At 37.8% G+C, this 18,940-nt stretch overlaps 1 protein-coding gene across 12 annotated transcripts in view; it reads left to right on the top strand.

Moving 5' to 3' along the window:
* lingo2 (leucine rich repeat and Ig domain containing 2) overlaps nt 1–18,940 on the top strand; it is a 210,959-nt gene that overhangs the window by 35,480 nt on the left and 156,539 nt on the right. For 10 of the 12 annotated variants that reach the window (XR_005071131.1, XR_005071130.1, XM_037077163.1 and 7 more), the window contains one exon: nt 7,380–7,452. The gene's annotated coding sequence lies outside the window, so the exon portion shown is untranslated. Of the gene's footprint in view, nt 1–7,379; nt 7,453–7,548; nt 7,627–18,940 lie in introns of all 12 variants that reach the window. The other 2 variants (XM_037077164.1, XM_037077168.1) reach the window with 1 other exon arrangement.

Here is an 18,940-nt window from a genome sequence, read left to right as displayed (position 1 = left end):
AAAAATAGTCATTTACAGTGTGTTTGTCACAGCATATGATGATTCTGATTAGACTTCATGCTCTGATGGCTATGCAGATCTGTTGTATATTGATATTGCAGTATTTCCATTTCAATACAGCTTCTCTTCAGACATTAAGTTGCCTAATACTGTATAGAGGCTGATTTCATGGAGTGTGAAAAATTGATTTTAAATGCAAACATCACAATAGTCTTGCTTGAGCTGGCAGCACATCAGTATGCAATAAATGTCATGTCCATACCCACTGAAATAAAAGCCTGCCACTGATACTTGCAAGTAGTGCAATTTTTCTTTGAGCTGTTCTGCAGGAATACCGAATTAAGACTTTTTTAGTTTTAGTTATTACATATCTGATGAAATTATTATCATTACATATTTATTCCTCAATTTTCTCTCTGACTTTTGCTGCCTTTATATTGATTATGTGTAGTCAATATATACTTTATACTATCTATATTTGTTAGAATTATAGATAGTTAAAAAAAACCACCCTTTTTTATGCCACACAATTAGTTTTCAGTAGTTGTACTGTTTCGTGCTTGCACTGTGTCCAGCTTTTCCGTAATGGTCTGGTTGCCGTGCTTTTGTGAGGTTATCATGGCAAAAATGGTGTTTCCTTCAACTCAGTCAAACATGCTGGCCTCGACAAGTGTCATCCTTGTACTTCTATGTTATGAAGAGTCCCAAAGGAGTATCGATGCTTTCGACTTTCTGTATTTCATATCACATAAGGGAAAGATAATCACAGTCTCTGACAGATCGTTAACACAAATCAACACAACAGCACATAATATCATACATGATGCAATTCAACAAGACAACATCTCTGTGAGCATCCATTTCAAATGCATATGTTGCATACCTCCTGTCATTAATCTTTATTTTGGTTGGCTATCATACAATTCTGTGGTCGTGAAATAATGAGAAGCAGTCAGTCTATTTCTAGGACTGCCAATTAACAGGTAGAGGCTGTTTATGATTAGACAACCTGTTTCTATATCCTTCTTGCTCGGTTGTGTTGGAAATCGTGAGCACACAGTATAGGTGACAGTCACAGTCTGGAGTGAAAATTCAGATTTGCTGTACCACACACTTACAGCATTACAGTGACAAGCTGTCAGTAAAAATAAACAAGGGTTACTTGGTGAATGTCGCCATCTTGGTTTTTGTTTCCTGCTAAACTGTGAGTTGTTTCACATGAAGCATGAAACCCACTGTGGGAAAGAGTGGAGGCGGCTTTTGCTTCCTCTCCTCACTTTTACCTGCATTGTAACACATACTGTTCTGCGTCACAAGTTCGCTTTTTTTCACACCAGCATGGGGCAAGATATAATGTCACATTTCTGCATTGGAACGTTGATCAACAACTAGACATTTTGGAGTTGGCAGAATTTAACTTCCATAATTTACTGAATGCAGAACAGTGGCCACATATTCTGTTTTCTTCTGTTTTTACTCTTGAGAAGGAGATTGTGAATTGCCATATTATCTCAGAAAGCAGAGAACGATTCTGAGATATTCTGCTCATTTGTAATCTCTTTCTGTGTCCAGACAACATAATAATCTACTTTTGCTTTTGGTTTCTTCTTTCTAGTCTTCTAAGTAGGTTTCTTGACACTGGGTTGTAATTTGGTTTACTCTGAATGGTGTTTGGAAAGCAGTGTGAGGCGACAGTTAGTCCTCACATCAACTGACATAGGGGAACTCTTCTGAGCTCAGCCTTTGGGTCTGGAGAGCTTTGGAATGAGAGGATGTCTAGGGGGCTGGATTTAAGGTGATTAAAATATTTGAGTGCTCTCTTTCGAAAGCTAATTATCAGTGAATATCTGACTAAATCTGCTCTATATGCATTTGATGGTGTTTTTTCCAAGTATATGTAAAATATCCCCTTTACCCTCTCTAGTTGCTGTAAACACTAGATAATACATCAAAGAGAGATGAAGGAAGTTGCCGAAAGTGACTAAACGCAATGTGAATATAACTTTGAAACCTTGTCTCTGAACATGATTTCTGCATGAGTCACAGCAGATAGATTTCTGCCAACAGTGGTGGTGGTTTAACAATACAGACTGAAACTCTCATGACCCAGTGCTCCTTTACTTTTATTATTTTTTTTTATTGAGAGAGCACTAGCAGTAGAAATTACATACTGTACATTTAAGTGCCATCACTGTACCAGATACTTACTTTACTGGAAGAAACTGTTTTACTCCAGCAGTGTGTAAATCTCTCTGACACTATCTGTCTCAGCTGTGGCATTTAAAAACCTTGGATGTATCCCGTGTTCTCTTTCTGTTCTAAAGCCTTTGTGCTGTGGCCTACATACTGATTCTTGAGATTTAAAACCTCCCAAAGGTATCTGCAAAGGTCCCGGTGGGAAAGGTGACACTGTTTACGAGACTGCTCCAGATATTTTATTGAACAACTATCATCCCAATCAGGATTCTCACCCCGTTAAACAAATTGAAGTTTTCAGTTCAAGATGATCAAGAACTTATGAGGCCAGTCATGATCATGCACTGTTTTTTTATGTTGTATAAAAAGATTAGATAACTGCATCATTAATTATATGCTCTTGATTTACTTGCTCCAACATGATTGTGTTGTCTTGTCTGTGTGTTGTTTCCTATAGTTTTCTACATCAAGATGCATTCTGTTGTATTGATTCAGCACTTTACATGTATTGAAACTGTTAGTAGTTCTCTTTTAAATTAGTCTTAACTATATATCTACCTCTGTATCGTCTTTGTATAACCGAGACAAACCTTTGATGTCTCTGCCTGCGAGGCTTCATTATTGTAGTGAAACTGTACTGCATTGTCTCAGCACCAAATGTTTGGCATGACAGAACACAATACTAATTCTAACGATGGCTTGCTTGCTTCCGCTGATTTCAAAGCTGCTGGTGCTTTTTGTGTCCCATGGGAGTTGCAGGCTCTCCCTCACAGAGCCAAACAGCTTTCAGGCCCATCAATTATTTAGCACCTGTTGCCTTCAGGGATCTCCCTGAGAAATTATGACGATGAATGCAATCAGGAGGCAGGAAATATACATTTATAAACCGATATTTTTCAAGGTAGTTTTAGTATCTCTTGATGAGGACAGTGGATGGCAGAGATTGATTGAAATGCTGTGACAAAATCTAAATGTTTTGCAAAACTCCCTATCCGTATTGAAACAATGCACACAAAAATCACAAAAGGCACTTTGGTAGTTAAGGGAGGTCTTTGAAAGGATTACAAACGGCACTCTTATAGTGGGTAGATACCCGTGTGATGTTGAAATGTTTCCCGTATACTCCCTGTCTGTCCTTTATTATGAATAAGCATGAATGTTTTAAGACTAATAACTAGTTCAACATGCAGCCGAACCAGAACAATGTTTTTGTTTCTCATTGAAATTTCATAAGAGGACGAAAGTATAAGTGTGTAATGGACAATATGGATTATATTGAAACACTAAATAACCTCTTAGAACACATTTAAGGACATTCCTTCCGGGGGCATGAAGGCAGTATACAGTATTGGAAAAATCTTTGTGTTTATGATATAATAAAAGAAATGATCTAAAATGGAGGAAGTGTGCATCCTATCACTTCCTTTATAGTCCTGCTGACGGGAAAGAAGATAAAAGCATAATGTGCAATTAGTCAGTGTAACAAGGTTTTATGAAAAGTAAAGCAACAATTCAATGACAGTAATATGATTCACATAACTTCACAGTGCTTCTATGGAGCAAGATGGTATATAATGTAGATACATTGAACTGCTGTGATTTAAACCTGTATGTCATAATTTGTGGTATGGGAGGCGCTGATAGATGATGTACTGGTTAGTTTTTTGCTGTTACCCCTGTTGGTTAGTCAACATAAATCTCACCGTCCTTTACCAAGCAAAGCTTTGGAGTGAAATTTGGAATGAGGTTGTGTGTGTGTTTGTGTGTGTGAGGATTTTAGTGTTGAAGACAGTTTGCTGAATGTGGGTGTGGCAATGAGAGGGGCGTATAACAAAAAGGCACTAAATTTCTAAATTGATTCACAGACTTTCACAAGACAGAGTTGTGATGAACTGAAAGACTCGTCAACCAGCTAACTTTTACCCGGTGTGGCACTGGGAGTCGTCTTAAATGTAAAGAGGCAAAACTTCTCAACTAATTCATGTAGTGTGAACAAACGTTGTGGAATGACGCACACACACACACACACACACACACACACACACACACACACACACACACACACACACACACACACACACACACACACTATTTTGCCATCTACCGAAGCGAGTGTTACGGAGTGACATTATTGTAATTTGGTCGAAAATTTTTGTTTCTTTTTAAAAGATGTTCCAGTGACAGAATGCAGACATCTGCTGCACCGTTTCTTAAATTGTAATTTCTTTATTCCCATTTTTCTTTTCACTCTTTCACACACAGTTATGGTATTCTTTATATTCCCAAAACATAAATTTGCCTCTAAACCCTTTATAGTTCATTCAGCATGCAACAGTTATTCTTATGCCCTCCAGACTACTGTTATGGTGTCAGGGTGGACTGCTACTTTATAACTATGTAAAACGTATTTCACTTCAGTGTCACACTGTGAAACAATTACAATCTGATCAAGAGATGTTTGACCACCTGTGTAGGGATTTTGAGTTAATTTTGTAATTACACTTTAATGTGCACTTAGTGTTGTTTTAGTGTGACAGAAGCTTTCTTCACACTGCTGATTAGTATTTTTTGAAATACCATGTGAATTCATAAAGCATGACATACAGTTCAGTTTAGTCAGTAGCACAGTAGAAAATACAAATTGGTAGTCACAAAAAATAAGGAGCAGTTGCAAGTGGGAGGGTTAGCATGTAGGTCATCTGACATATAGCTCACAGTATGGTTTTAGATAAGTGGCAGCATGTATGGTTGCCAAAAGAGATGGAAATTTGCCAGTGTATCAGTACGTTACCTACAGCATTAATACAGCAATTAGTGAATGTATGCAGGAGGTAAAAAAATGTATATAAATGTATTTTTTAGACTCAAGTCAGTGTAGCCAGTGATGTTGGTGCAAAGCTTGTATGTGTGAAATGTGCCCTATTGTAAGCATGTTTTTAGAGTTGTAGAGCTTTTATTAAAAACATTTGTTCAAAGTAGCCAAAGAAAATATGTATTTTAAAGTCAGTAACACCAATACTTTCTTGGTGAAATAAACTACACTGTAGCAGTTTTCTAACCCTGACATGCCAAGTTCATATATGACCCCAAAAGATATGGAATCGCCTGAGGTTACTTAGCAGGACAAAGTTAACAAGGTATAGACTGGTGACAGCTAGCATTCATGGAATATCCCTATCTCAGTGCAGCAATGGCAGATTAGAAAGTTGACAATCTCAACGTGACCAGAGTTCTGAAAAACACGAAGAGAAATGTAGAAGAAATGTGTGTTTGTATGTGTAGGTGTGCAGCCACATAAAGCCAAGTGTGAGCCCAGCGGTAATTTAGCACTTCTCAGCAGGTTGTCTTCCGGGAAGAGCTAATATGGGCAGTGGGTTGCTATATACATGTTTGTGTGTGTGTGTGTGTGTGTGTGTGTGTGTGTGTGTGTGTGTGTGTGTGTGTGTGTGTGTGTGCGTGCGCATGTTTGGCAGCATTTCATTTCACAGAGAGAGTTCTGCTGACCTTGGCATCCTCAAGATTTCATCCCCTTTTCTTCTTTTCTTTCTCCATGTCCTATCACCCTTACTCCACCCAAATCCTTTTCCAGGACAGAGCTATTATTCCCCCTTTGTGAAGAAGAGCCAGGATCATCCAGCAGATCCAAAAAAGGGGACAACGTCTCTTTCTTTCTTTCTTTCTTTCTCTCTTTCTTTCTTTCTTTATTGTTACTAAAACAGACAGGACAGTGGTTAGCCTTTTGATTGTGAAGGCTACAGCCAATAAAAAGCCAAGACGCAATCATTAAATGTTAAAAGCTTGTGACTTTTCCTGCCATCTTCATTTCTACTGGCTCATACCTTTAAGGGTAAACCAAGCCAGGGCTCTCATTATTTCAAAACATTGCTGTCAGAATTGCAGCGATGCAGTGAATGGCAGATTGAAGTTTTTTGGTGCTTATTATTTTTGTCTTCACCTCCAAACACAACAGAAGATATTGAATAATATTAAAGCTAGGAATTTAAATGAGGACACAAACCAATCGCTGCATCATTGTTAGCTTTGGAAAGCATTTTTCTTAACAACAGCTAAACATTCCATAGTCAGTGTAAATGATGGAAACATTGAGAAATGACAGAGACGTTTTGGATGCTGCTACACAGAGGCATATTTCTGTCAGCAGTAGAAACCCATGCTGCTGCTAGTCTTCCTATGGGAAAAAAATGGCATAATTCAATTGAAATGACAACAAGTGCTTTTTGTGTTGTTTGTAAAAGTCTGACAGTCTATTCACATACATACTGAATTTGTACAAAACTGTCTGTGTTTGGCTTCTTTCGTAAAAGGAATTGATGACATGATTTCAGGGATGGGCGAAATGAACACAACTCTTTCTCCAAGGTATATATGTCAGGTTTAATCATTATCTCTTTTTAGGCTAATCCAATGAATACAAATTTCTGACAATTCAGGGTATTCATCACTTTGTTGCAAGATTTCTGTATATATGATACTGCCATGAAGAACCCCTGCTCATTCTTCTGCAACATTGTCCCCAATGGTCCAGTACATTCTGAGGTATTACACCTTCATTTGTCATGACAGAACAGAATATACCAGTAAAGAAATCAAAATTGTCTTACATAAAAAATTATCACATCACCTCATCTTAATTCCAGTGGAATGCCATTTTGATTTACAAATCACTAATTAAAAACAATCACAAATAGAAGATGTTAGCGCTGACAGGTTCACAAATGAATAACAAGCTACAAACTCAAAGTGAGGTCCATATCTCTGAATTTTACAAGATGAGGCTACCGTATGTTCTGTTCAGAAGAATTTAATGTTTTAATGACTTTAAAAGCCTTGTGGAGTCCTGTAGGATATTTCCTCTTAATAAATCAATAAACTTACTGACATATAAATGTGCAAGCTTATATTATACCATGCTGTGTGAATAATGTTCCCTGTCCCTGAATATACAGGGTAGCCCTGACAGGAGTTGTATAAAGTCAAGGATTTACATCTATATGTCGGCATCCTGCTGATGGTTTTAGTCATTGTGACGTGGAGGACAATGAGTGGGTGACACAAGCTTCCTGCGACCTGACATTCCAAATGTTTCTGATGCATCTGTCTCGTGGAATAACATAAGTCATTGTTGTTTGTCCTTACAGAAGTCGTCTCTTTGTGTGTTTCAGGCTGAATCTGTGTAGGCACCTATCCACTCTACTGGTAGAAAGCAGACATGTTCCTTGCCTCTATTCCAGTATGGTAAGTTAATCTTTTGTGTCTCTATTAGCATGGATAAGCATGGATGTTCCTGAGGGAATAGCACCAGGGCTTCATGTATGACTTGTTGTACTGTAGATTTTGACAGAAACGTGTTGGCTATGAGAGTGCAATGAAAAGACACAGGTGGAGGACCCTACCTGCTGGAAAGAAAAGGTAATATGAGGATAAGAATGCTTCCCATTCAGGAAAATGGACTTGGCAACATAATAATGGTTTAATAATGCCATTTTTCCTTCCTCTCCTTGTTTACCATGATGTATTTTGTAAGGAAGAGCATTTTATGACATGATTGAAAGAGCTTCTGGCATCTTTTTGCTATGTCGGTTTCCCTCTTGAAAGTGGTAGTTATATACAGTAGAAACTCACCCGCAGGTGCATTAATATCAGGTGAATCTGTGGGTGGCTTTTCAAAATAGGCCAACAGAATGCACTGTTCTTCTCATGTACAGCTTTTTTGAATCTGCTACAGGCAGTGCAGATAAAAAAATAGTCTTGCTTTTGACATGTCTTTGTCCATTTGATGTCATGAAATGATGTGATAAAGAGCTAATCAATGTTAGCTTTGAGGCTCTGATACGCAACTGTACACCCCTCTCTAAGGCTCTCAATCTGCAGGACATTTAGCTGCCATAAATGCAGTGAAAATACATGTATGCTAGTGGCCCAATTTCTGTACCTCATAATACACAACAAATGTTTGTAGAATAATTGTTGCATAATCGTATCAGTAAGACACATTTTATAAATGTCAGATTTCTGTGTTGCACCCAGTGATGCAAGAAGGCTATATTTGTTTTACAAGAGCCGTCTCAAAATGGAGGCACAGATGCTTGTGGCCCAAGGGCTAAAAATGGGTTTCCAGGGTTTGGTTATGGTGATTTCAGCCCAGGGTAACAAATCCAGAATCATTAAAGCTGCACTCTTGTACCAATCACTATCATTGTGCTTAAAATGATAAGAGCAGCTCACAGCTCCATGCCAGCCACTGCGCCCATTCAGCAGTCCCAAATTGTACTGGCAAGGTTATAGGAGAGGACATGGCACAATGAAATGGAAAACCAACGAGGCACGATTTAGCCAATTATTCCAGAGTATCACATTAATTATCTTTCTTTTTCTTTGATTATTTAAACGATGTTCGTTGTAACTACATTGATGCTGTTTTTATAATGAGAAGGTTGTTTTACTTTAATCGCCAAAATGACTGATCAAAGATATGGTGGAAATGTTGCCTGAGGTACATGAGGATCTGGTAAAAATCTGATAGCTCTGGGAGTGTGACGAAATGAAAGCAGACATTGATGTTACTAGCCTGCAGTTACTGGTATTGTGATGACAGTAAAAATGATCTATACCAACTGTAGCCTTCCAGGCAGCTTGTGATTCTTTGGAGACATACAAAATGCTGAGTGTGGAAGACAGAATGGAGGTGCAAACTGTAATCTATCCTCCACCTTTAAAAGAAAATCATAGATAATTGTTACAGCATCCTGAATGATTGTTTGAGTTAGAAATGAAGTTAGAGACCTAATCAATACAAAACAAAGCTAATTCTGCCATATTAGCTCAGACAATAATCTTTCAGTATCTCAATGAAGTGTTATTTGATAAAATAAGAACTGAAACACAGCCCTTGTTCTTTGCATATTTATTTTTGGGTACTGACCTCAGATTCACCTCCACAGTCTGTGACTGAAGCACAGTTGCAGTGTAGGTTATTTGAAGGGTTTCAAATGAGGTTCATTGCTAACAAAATTTGTTTATCGATGTAAAAGAGGATTTTGATAAAATGGGGCAAAGAAAAGCTCTTTATTCGATGGTCTAAGTGAAAGTCTTCAGTGTTTGAGGATTCTATTAAAAGATTTCTTGAGTCAAATGTGACTTAACTTCAAGATACCAACATACCAATACCAGACATTGGTGACCAGACATCTTATCCTTTATGAACACAATGGAAAATATATTATTTAAACTAATTTTTAAGGTAATAAACTGTCGAAAAAAGCATAAAAGAAGTTGCTAATACAAAGAGGTCTTTTGAAGGAGCTTTGTAGGGGGGATTAAAGGTGCTTTCAGACAGAGAGACAGCAGGGCGCATGGCGCTGCTGGCTACCGAAGCTACCAGCCTGTAGGCCACAGGCAGCTGCCATCCACCAACTGTAATCTCATCACGCAACTAATTAAAGCAGGTTCTGTTTTAAAATGGAGGGAATGATCAGCAACATGACAATATATTATTTTACTTACCAAGTTTGGCTTGCTTGTATACTGGACATTATTAATTGTTGCAGATTGGATGGTTAGACTTGGATTGTTTCCTTCGCTGATGTTTCTGTTGTTTCTATCTCTACCTTCTCTGACCCCAGTGGCTGTTGTTAGACTTCCTCTGTCCTGGAAGTATACTTTCTCATATACTTCCAGTTTCAGTTGTTGAAACTGGCCCATCAAACACAAGCTGATGTGAAATGTGGTCAAGTATATTTGCTGAAGTTTTAGTATTTATAGCACTTACTTGGAAAGACCTTGAATTTACACAAACCTTACATCAAAGCCAAGAGCCAGTAGCCCTCGAGTTAGGAGCTTCTTTTATTAATTTTTAATCCTGTTTAATAGATTTGTTACGCTGAACACCTGCATTGTAGTGTTTGGGAGACAAATACAATATGCTGAGGTGAAAAGTTTTGAAAACATTTTTAATTGCTGCTCTTACTTAAATATTGAAACAAAACAATACATTTATACCAAACAAACTGCGTGACATACTGCATTCTGCACTGATGAAAAACAAACTATATACAATACACTGAGTTGCTGTGACTAATTATAAATTAATACTAAAAAAACAAAATAAACAAAAAACATTTTTGTTGAATTGAATGTTGAATTAATTTAGAGTCTTTATGTGAATGCAAATGTTAGGCAACAACGTACAACAGCTTATCTTTCGCACACATTCAGCTCTTTGCTTTGGCTCCTGGGCCGAAGGAGCATCACACTCACTGCATTTAGCATCTTGCAGCTACTTATACAGAAACTAAATGGCAAGTTTATATTGGGCTTAACTTTTATGGTTTGGCCGGGACTGCCCATTATAGTCATCCTTCTCTGTGATATGACTTAATTAATGATAGAAAAATGCTTTCAAAAACAGCCACCCATCACCTAAACATCCACCATCCTGTCTCTCATCCATTTGTCAGTATATTGCTGTTACCTCACTTTAAACTTCTTTTTCATGCTTTCTATGCAGTTCATGCTATTTCCACCATATCAACCATTAACAGCAACGCCCCAAGCCACCTATACTAATGAAAAGCAGAAGTACTTGTGGCTTCATATAACCATCACACCATCCTTCACATCTGGAAGCATGATTAATTATTTACAATTGCTGATATGAGAAGTCACACAATTAGGGACCATTACCTCTCAGTTTCCATAGTTCTGATTTAGAGTGGCTTCTGCAAAGGTGCAATTATTTTAGTGCTTTTGTTCCCTCTCTAAGTGCCATGATGGGTTTAAGCCAAAATCACATTGCTAAGAAAGAAAGTACTCATCATGACTGCCTATAAAGGGATAATTATATATATTGTCTAAAATTACAGTAGTAACTTTAAGTAGCCTCGACAAATTACCTTACAATTTGGTCCACTGGTGTCCGTACATAATTATATAAGATACATGGAGCAATAACATCACCATTTACAAAATCTGAGCATATATCATACCTTCAGTGTAAAGGGCAGAAAAGTAAGTAAAGTTTTTTTAATATAGTACAGCTTAATGCTTAATACTCGATACTGAATGAAGGGGGTGAATACTTATGTAATCATCTTTTTTATATTATATAGGTTTAATTGTCATTACTTTGTAGAAATCTGTTTTTACCTTGACATTAAAGTTTTTCTTTTTTTTTGTTATCTTTTGGGTTTTGTATATTTTTTTGCATGTTGAACATGATTCCATTTATAAAAGCAATGAAATTGGGAAACAAACCCTGTACCATACTTGGTCTGTCCCTGTCTAAGAGGTACTTGTTATACATATCCTACATTTCACTGAAGTGTTTCCATTCAGCCGTGATGCCTGATGCAACTTGTTTCTCTGTCTCCAGATTGGCACAGATGCTTTGTGCATTGAATGATGACTGAGATCTTAATTTTTTTCTTTGAGATAGGTTTTAATGAAGCCCTGGGCACAAGCAAAAAGGCAGCAGCAAGATATAGACAAGCCTGTCTGGTGTTGTAATCCTGTCGGAGCAAACATGTTTTTATTAGCTTGGATTTGCCATGCACTGTGGTGAAGACAACATAAGAAAAGAATGCAGATGTGCCTTTGCAGTTCAGTTTTCCAACAAAAGATCAGAGTCAGGATTAGACATAACTACAACAGAAAAAAAGCATTTGATATGTTATTTATTTGCATTTGACCTTAATGGGCCAAGTAAGTCAAACATAAATTCCTTTAAACAATGGATGCCTGGAAAAACGTCTTAAGAATGTCAACACATCCACCACTTGCATACAAGCACATGGCACAAGCATTACACGAATACTAGCACACAAGCAACAGGCACACACTGAAGCTACTGTAGCTGAGAAATGTTTAAGATGAAGGAACAAGAACATCACACAAAAGCAGTCAGATAAACAATAAAATCTAAACAGCAACAGCAAAAGTTTAAAAATATACATGTAAACAGGAATCAGCAGACAGACAAATGTTTAGAAATATTTGTGGGTCGAGAAACAGCTGCATGTAACGTCTAACATGTTTTAATACATCTAAAATCTACGTTGGCGTGCTGACAACAAATCTGTTTGATGCCACCTGCTGCATACCTATTCATGCAAAACTGCATGTTGCGTTAGTTCCTCTCTCTCAACACATCATCATCACTTCCCAACCTCAGAAGCACCAGGCACCCAGCAGCAGCTGTAGAGCATAAGTTGCCACATCAGAGGCTCTTCCAGGGAGCTGACAGTCGGCAGCATCATGCCATCAGGTGAAAAGGTGGCAGAGCATGAAAGGCATTAGATTCTATATAGATCAACAGGAAACTTGAATAGAGTTAGAATTTACATTGCTGCCTTTCCGTAAACAGCAGAGATGGACAATTTTAGCATTAGCCATAGGAAGTAAGTCAGAAATATCCTTTGAAACCTCACCTTTAAAAACAGCTCAGATGCCTCTACTTACAGCTGTGGAAGTGAATATTCACCTTTTAACTTTTTAATTTATGGTTGATATGTTTATCAGATCATGTGTGTGTCATCAGCCACCTGATAACAGTGTGTGCCAAACAGATTTAACACATGAAAGTGTCGTTTGTGTAGAGCAAGTTGGAGCCATTGACAGCTGTTCTCAGCAGTAACTTAGAAGTGAATGTGCAAGAGAAGTGATTATTGATCTCATCGATCTGGCACAGTGAAATTTACGCTCATACTTGCTGTTGTTTTCTCTCAGATGTTAGAGCTGCTGGAGCTGCAGTGTCTCTCTATACCACTGACAGAGTGCACCAGATCTCTCTTGCCTGCTGTGGTACATGTGACTATATAGATAATGCGTACATTGGAGCTCAAGTGATGACAGAGTGCAGCCATGTAGTGACAACATTGGGCCTTTGTCACAACATAATCATTGCAGAGAGTTGTAGTGGACGCAGAGATGATGTATTCTTTGTCGGAACTCATCGTCAATCATTGACTGTGACACATTTCAACTGTATGTCTGTTATTACTATATTGTGCATCTGAGAAAATATAACATCTATTCATCAGATCGAGTCAGAGGAGCTCAACCTTTGCACCGCTGTGGTTCATAACTGCATCAGTTTTAGATAGAATTGGAAATTAATAGATTGTAGGCCATTTGTCATGACTAATCTGTGATGCTTTTATCACTGACTAGTTCGACTATCTCCAAGTCCCTCCTCTGTCTTTTTAGTGCCAGTTGATTTGTATTCTCAGTACATTTGTCGATTTTGTTTCCAATACAATAAGAGGGGTTGACAGCAAGGACAGAATGGCTGACATGTGAGTGACAGTGCAATGTTCCAGGAGAGAGGCAGGGAAATTATCTGAATGTTTAACATACGGATTAATCCTTGTCTTCATGTATTCCAGGATAACTTTGGCTGTGAACAAGAGGAGCAAAACTGTTTTAACATTATTTTAGAAGCTTGAGTTAATTGAAGCACATTGTTGTGTATCAACAATGCCGACAGGCTGTCAAAAGGTAAGTTTAATTTTGTCTGAATATTGTTAGGGCTTCAAAGTTTCAGTGAGTATTTCTTGCAAATATTCAAACCTTTGACAGCTATACGGTAACCTACATCGTTATTTACTCACTGCTATTAGAATAACCGCAAGTGGTAAGAGAGTAAAAGGACAGCAGGGGAGACATCAGCCACTGTCTAATCCATCTCCGCCTCCAAATTCTCAAAAGCCAACTTGACGGGGGACCGAGTACTGAGCTGTTGTAGGAGGGTTGCACTCAGAAACATCCCAACTGGTTTGAAGTAGTCGGACATTAATACCTGCAATGTTAAACACCTAAAAGCATTCAGGTCAGCCCTGGAATCACTACATCATTCCAATTAAAGGCATAATTGGTAAAGTATATTGTCTAAAAGCTACTAGACCTATGTTATATACATTGTTGTAAAAAGTACCCAAAAGACATACATTAGTAAAAATGAAAAGCCAGATAAATCCATAATCTTATTCAACATATTGGGGTTAATTTGGATGCCTGTCAATAGATTAATGCACATTTTATATAGAAACCTAGACGATCTCTGATTGTTGCTAAAAGTAATTGGAGTGAAAAGAAACATTTACTTCATTTAGGGAAAAGAAGTTCACCTGTCTTGCTGATTCCCCATCGTTGCCTTTTGGCTTTACATCCTGTCGGTTTGATGTTTTAACAAGAGAGAAGTCGGTTCACTCAATGAACTCTACTGCACTGAGCAGCAACACCTTAAGTAAGATGTAAGGCATCTCAGTCAGCCGTCTAACTTCTCAGTCTCTCAAGCCATTGCTCTGTGTCTCATTTCCCAGAGTATTGATGTCTTAAAGTGAGCTTCCCAAGTGCCTGAAGGGAGAGGATCCTGTATAGATTGTTTTCAGGATGTTAGGACACAACCGACTGGCGTGGCTCAACAGTAGACCCGTGGTCATTCTTTTTAAATGTACTGGAGTGAAAGTTTTTGGGATGGGAAGGTAACTGACACTGTCTTTTGTCCCTGAAAAAGGGAAAAAAACAAAAACATAAATTGTTTGGTTTTAACTCATATTTTCTGGAGCAACATGCAAGAAACAAAACACAGTTTGCAAAATATATTATTGTCCCTCAGCTGAACATTATCTTTATTATCTAAATCAAACCAAACCTGACAATCTTGAATCTCTGAAGCATTTGATTTTTTAGCTATTTTTTTAACTTTCGTAATGACCCTCAGACATCATTGGTGGACCTCTTTAATAAAAAAAAAAAGAATTACGGTTGGGGAAAACAATCAGTTTACACAATAAAGTCTTTAAGAAGATGTGTGGACACAAACATTGGCTTTGTCCTCGCAGATGAAAGCACTGCTTCGAGAAGACGACCAAAAAAAGAGGGAGAAAGATTGTTCACCGTGAAAGGAAAGAAAAAAGAAAAATGGAAACAAAAGAAGAATCAATACTGTTGTTCTGCAGCATAGCCATGCAGGGAAGTGAATTGGATAGAGAGCTTGGATGGATAGGTGTAGAAAGTCACTGGAACTGGGAACCAATTTTGTGTTGCTGGCCTGCTCTTAAATGCTGCAGTGGACTCCTGCCAGGGTCTCCCTCCCTCTTCAGATCAGTGGTATTTCCTTTGTCAGCCTCTACTGGTTTCTATTGAATTTCACTGAAAATTGGCTCCACATTTGACATCTAAGTCAGATTACCAATCTTGTCTTTCACAGACCACTGTCTGGCTCATGCGCTTCAGTTGAAACTAATCAAATAATGGCTCTGACTGCAATCTTGTAGCCTATTGAATGCATAGTATGTAGTTTTTGCTGTTAGGGATTTAGTTTGATGATTTTGTGAAGTAGTACAGAATCATGGGATGTGTAGTCTTCATTGTCTAACAACCACCATTGCCCATGAAAATCTCACGTGATTATGCCAGTAATGTCCATGGACCCTCTGCCTGAAACAACATTTTTAGCTCATGTCTAGTCCTGTCATGATAGCAAATTTAGCTTGATGATAAATTGTCCCAGTAATTATTGTGATAAACGATCATGTTGTCGTTTTGAGACCATTTTTCAACTAATATAATGATAATGGAATAATGCAAGTACACCATTTCAAAGATCAATAAACTTTTATTTCTAAAGAATATTTATCATTGGAATTGCAATGTGAAGAAGACATTTTAAATATTCAAAATAAATAATAATAATAATAATAATAATAATAATAATAATAATAATAATAATAATAATAAATAAACAAAACAACCAGATACAATAAATAAAAAGGACTGTTAGCAAAAATGCCCGACTCCCCATACAGAGACAAAGAGTGACTGACAAGAGGCTTCACATGAGAGACACGAGGAAAACAAACAAGCGCGCAAATTGAAATTATTGACGCCAGCAAAATTATCGAGCTCATTTTTATTTATCATACGATTAATTGATTTATTGATTATTGTCTTTGTTGTTTTTTTCTTTTTTTTTCTTTTAAGATGCAGTTAGTTCTAAACCAAAAATGTCATGCCCACAAATATTAGAGAAGGAATATGATCGACTGAAAAGAGAGTTTTTTCTTAATATGTGTCCTTTAATGTTCTATTTCCATTTCATTGAATTCCCTGACATCCTTACTCACTCTTTGACGTATCATGTGGGTTGACTGTATCTCTGGAATCCAGTAATTGGAAGGTTGGTGGTGGTTTGATCCCCTGGCTCCCCCAACTGCAAGCCAAAGTAAGCAAGATACTGAACCGCAAATTGCTCCTGATGAGCAGGTCAGCCCCTTGCCTGTTAACTTCTACCATCGGTGTATGAATGTGTGTGAATGGGTGAGTATGACAAGTGTTGTAAAGTGCTGTGAGTGGTCAGCAGATGGGAAAAACGCTATAGAAATGCAAGTCCATTTACCATTTACCATGTAATGTTTACTAGAAAGTTGCAGTGACAGAAAACCAAATCAAACACCCTGAGACTATAGTAGGGTTATTTTTAAACATTTTAATATGAAAGTGTTTATTTGACTCAAGCATTATGTTAAGGCATGACACATGAACACCTGTATTTACTATATGCCATGTACTATTTCTAAGTAAAATTATGTGATTTGGATTTCCAACATGAAGTCAGATTAATTCTGCATCTCAATGGATGTCTGTGGTGTGTAAGAGCTGGTGGAGTGATTGGATTTCCTCTTTTTAGTTGATCTATTATTTTTGAGTAGTAATTTAACAGAGGCACAGATGTTAGGTTAACACAGACAAGGATAGAACAAATATCCCACCACCTGGTCAGTCACTCTTACTGGATTCAATTCAAAACATTTACATTCATAAGCATGCAGAGACAATCTGGCAGAGGCACGATCTCAAGAAAACATAATGGTCTTACCCAACTGAATAAGGGCTGACGGTGATTACAGAAGAGTCTGCAAGAGAAGTGCCCGGGTATAGAAGCTGGGAGAGTGCTCTGGAGAGTGTAGGCAGCTGGAATGCAGTAATTAGTCAGTGAAGCTCTTTGTGGTTAAGGGGCAGCTGACCGCTGGCTTTGCTTGCTTAAAAGAATGACAGAGGTTCTTCCCTCTCTCAAATATGACTGTGATTAACATCAGCAATTACCTGCAGAAATAGCACCCCCTTTCTTCTTTCAGACAACGAGAAAGGAATATATAGCTTCAACCATAATGGGCTTTCTATGATACAGTGTACTCAGGCCCGACAATATAGTGTCACCCAAATTAAGAAAAACAACAGGCCAACAGTGTCAGAAGAAAAATATATATAAATATATATAACCTGATATTTGTGAAGGTCTAAATATGAGCTGTCTGATCTCAACATTTATGTCTGCTGTCATTTATGGTTGGGCTAATGAGCTAACCCCTCAACACCTTGAGAATTTGTTTATGTTTACCTCCTCAAAACTGGGTAAGGTGGAGGGAGAGGGGTTTAATATGCACATTAATGAGCATGTCGTGTGGACAGCATCTAATTACACTGACGCATTTGGGGCCTCATTTGGTGATGGTGTCAGCAGTAACAGCCTCACAGCAATATGAGGGTTCATGTTAGTCTGAATTACCATAGTAAGTCCCTCTGGAAGTTCTTCTTGTCTAAAAGTGTGCGTGTCTGTCAGAGAATGGAGGCAGAAAAGCTTTATATTTGTTTTTCTCCAACGTTGTGTTGGAGAGTGGTACAAGAACATGTTCTTTTGAGGTGAGACAGGAAGGCATTTATCAGCTCCTGCGTGGGCGAACCTCAGATTTTCGAGATCAAGCCAATGTTTTGGAAGATCTAATACTAATGGCATTGTTACTCAGGGATTTGTTGTTTCTTTAGTGATCTACCAGGGAATATCTTTGTTTATTACAAAGACCTCTATTATTTCATTCATAGCAGAAGGTAGAAACAGTAATGAAGGGAGCTATTCAGAACTGGTCATATTTATATGAGCTATTATGGAAGCACAGGCTGCACTGTGTGCAGCACTCTGTTTTTTAAGGTTAGAATAAGAGTCTTGCTGTGAGGTGACAGTGCTAACCTCCACTGTTTTCAAGTCATTGTTTGAATTTCATGTTTGGAAGCAAAACAGGCATTGAAATCAGTCAAATTCAAATAGGCCTTTGAACAGTGCATATTAGAAATTCCATTTAACCAACTTTAGCTCATACATGCAGAGGCACAGTGCATACAAGCATCAAAGTAGTTAAGTGGCAAATTATATATCCATTGCATATACGGCTGTAACTCAGTATTTTTAATTACTGATTAACCTGCAGTTTTTTCACATTTAATTGCTTATTGATAAATTGTGAAAAATGCTCAACAATTTCCCAGAACCCAAAGTGAAGTCTTCACATTACTTCTTTTGCCTGTCCAACAGTCCAAAACCCAAAGACTCTGCCATAACAATTGGTACAGAAATTATGAATTGTAATAATTTTGGCGATTTTACTCTAGTGCCATTTAATAATTTCAGAAATTTTACCAAGTGCCTACAGAAGCAATCACACAGAGTACAACTGAACTGCAGTTTAGTTACAAGTTAAACTAAAATGGTAGACAGTGTTCAATTCCATCCAAATTACCTGCTAAACACCAGCATGTCTTTGTAATGCTATCTTAAGCTTAAAGCAGAAATATGCCTAAGGCCATGTTTAGACCAACTTAAGTCCAGTGCAGAAAAAACAACCATCATTCATTAGAATGAGGCCAGGCCTGCTGCACAGGTGAGATAGCA

This window comes from Acanthopagrus latus, chromosome 18 (genome assembly GCF_904848185.1).
Source record: "Acanthopagrus latus isolate v.2019 chromosome 18, fAcaLat1.1, whole genome shotgun sequence".
Taxonomy (NCBI): Eukaryota; Metazoa; Chordata; class Actinopteri; order Spariformes; family Sparidae; genus Acanthopagrus; species Acanthopagrus latus.
Note: the sequence above shows the minus strand (reverse complement) of the source record. Positions and strands in the feature narration are given on the sequence as shown.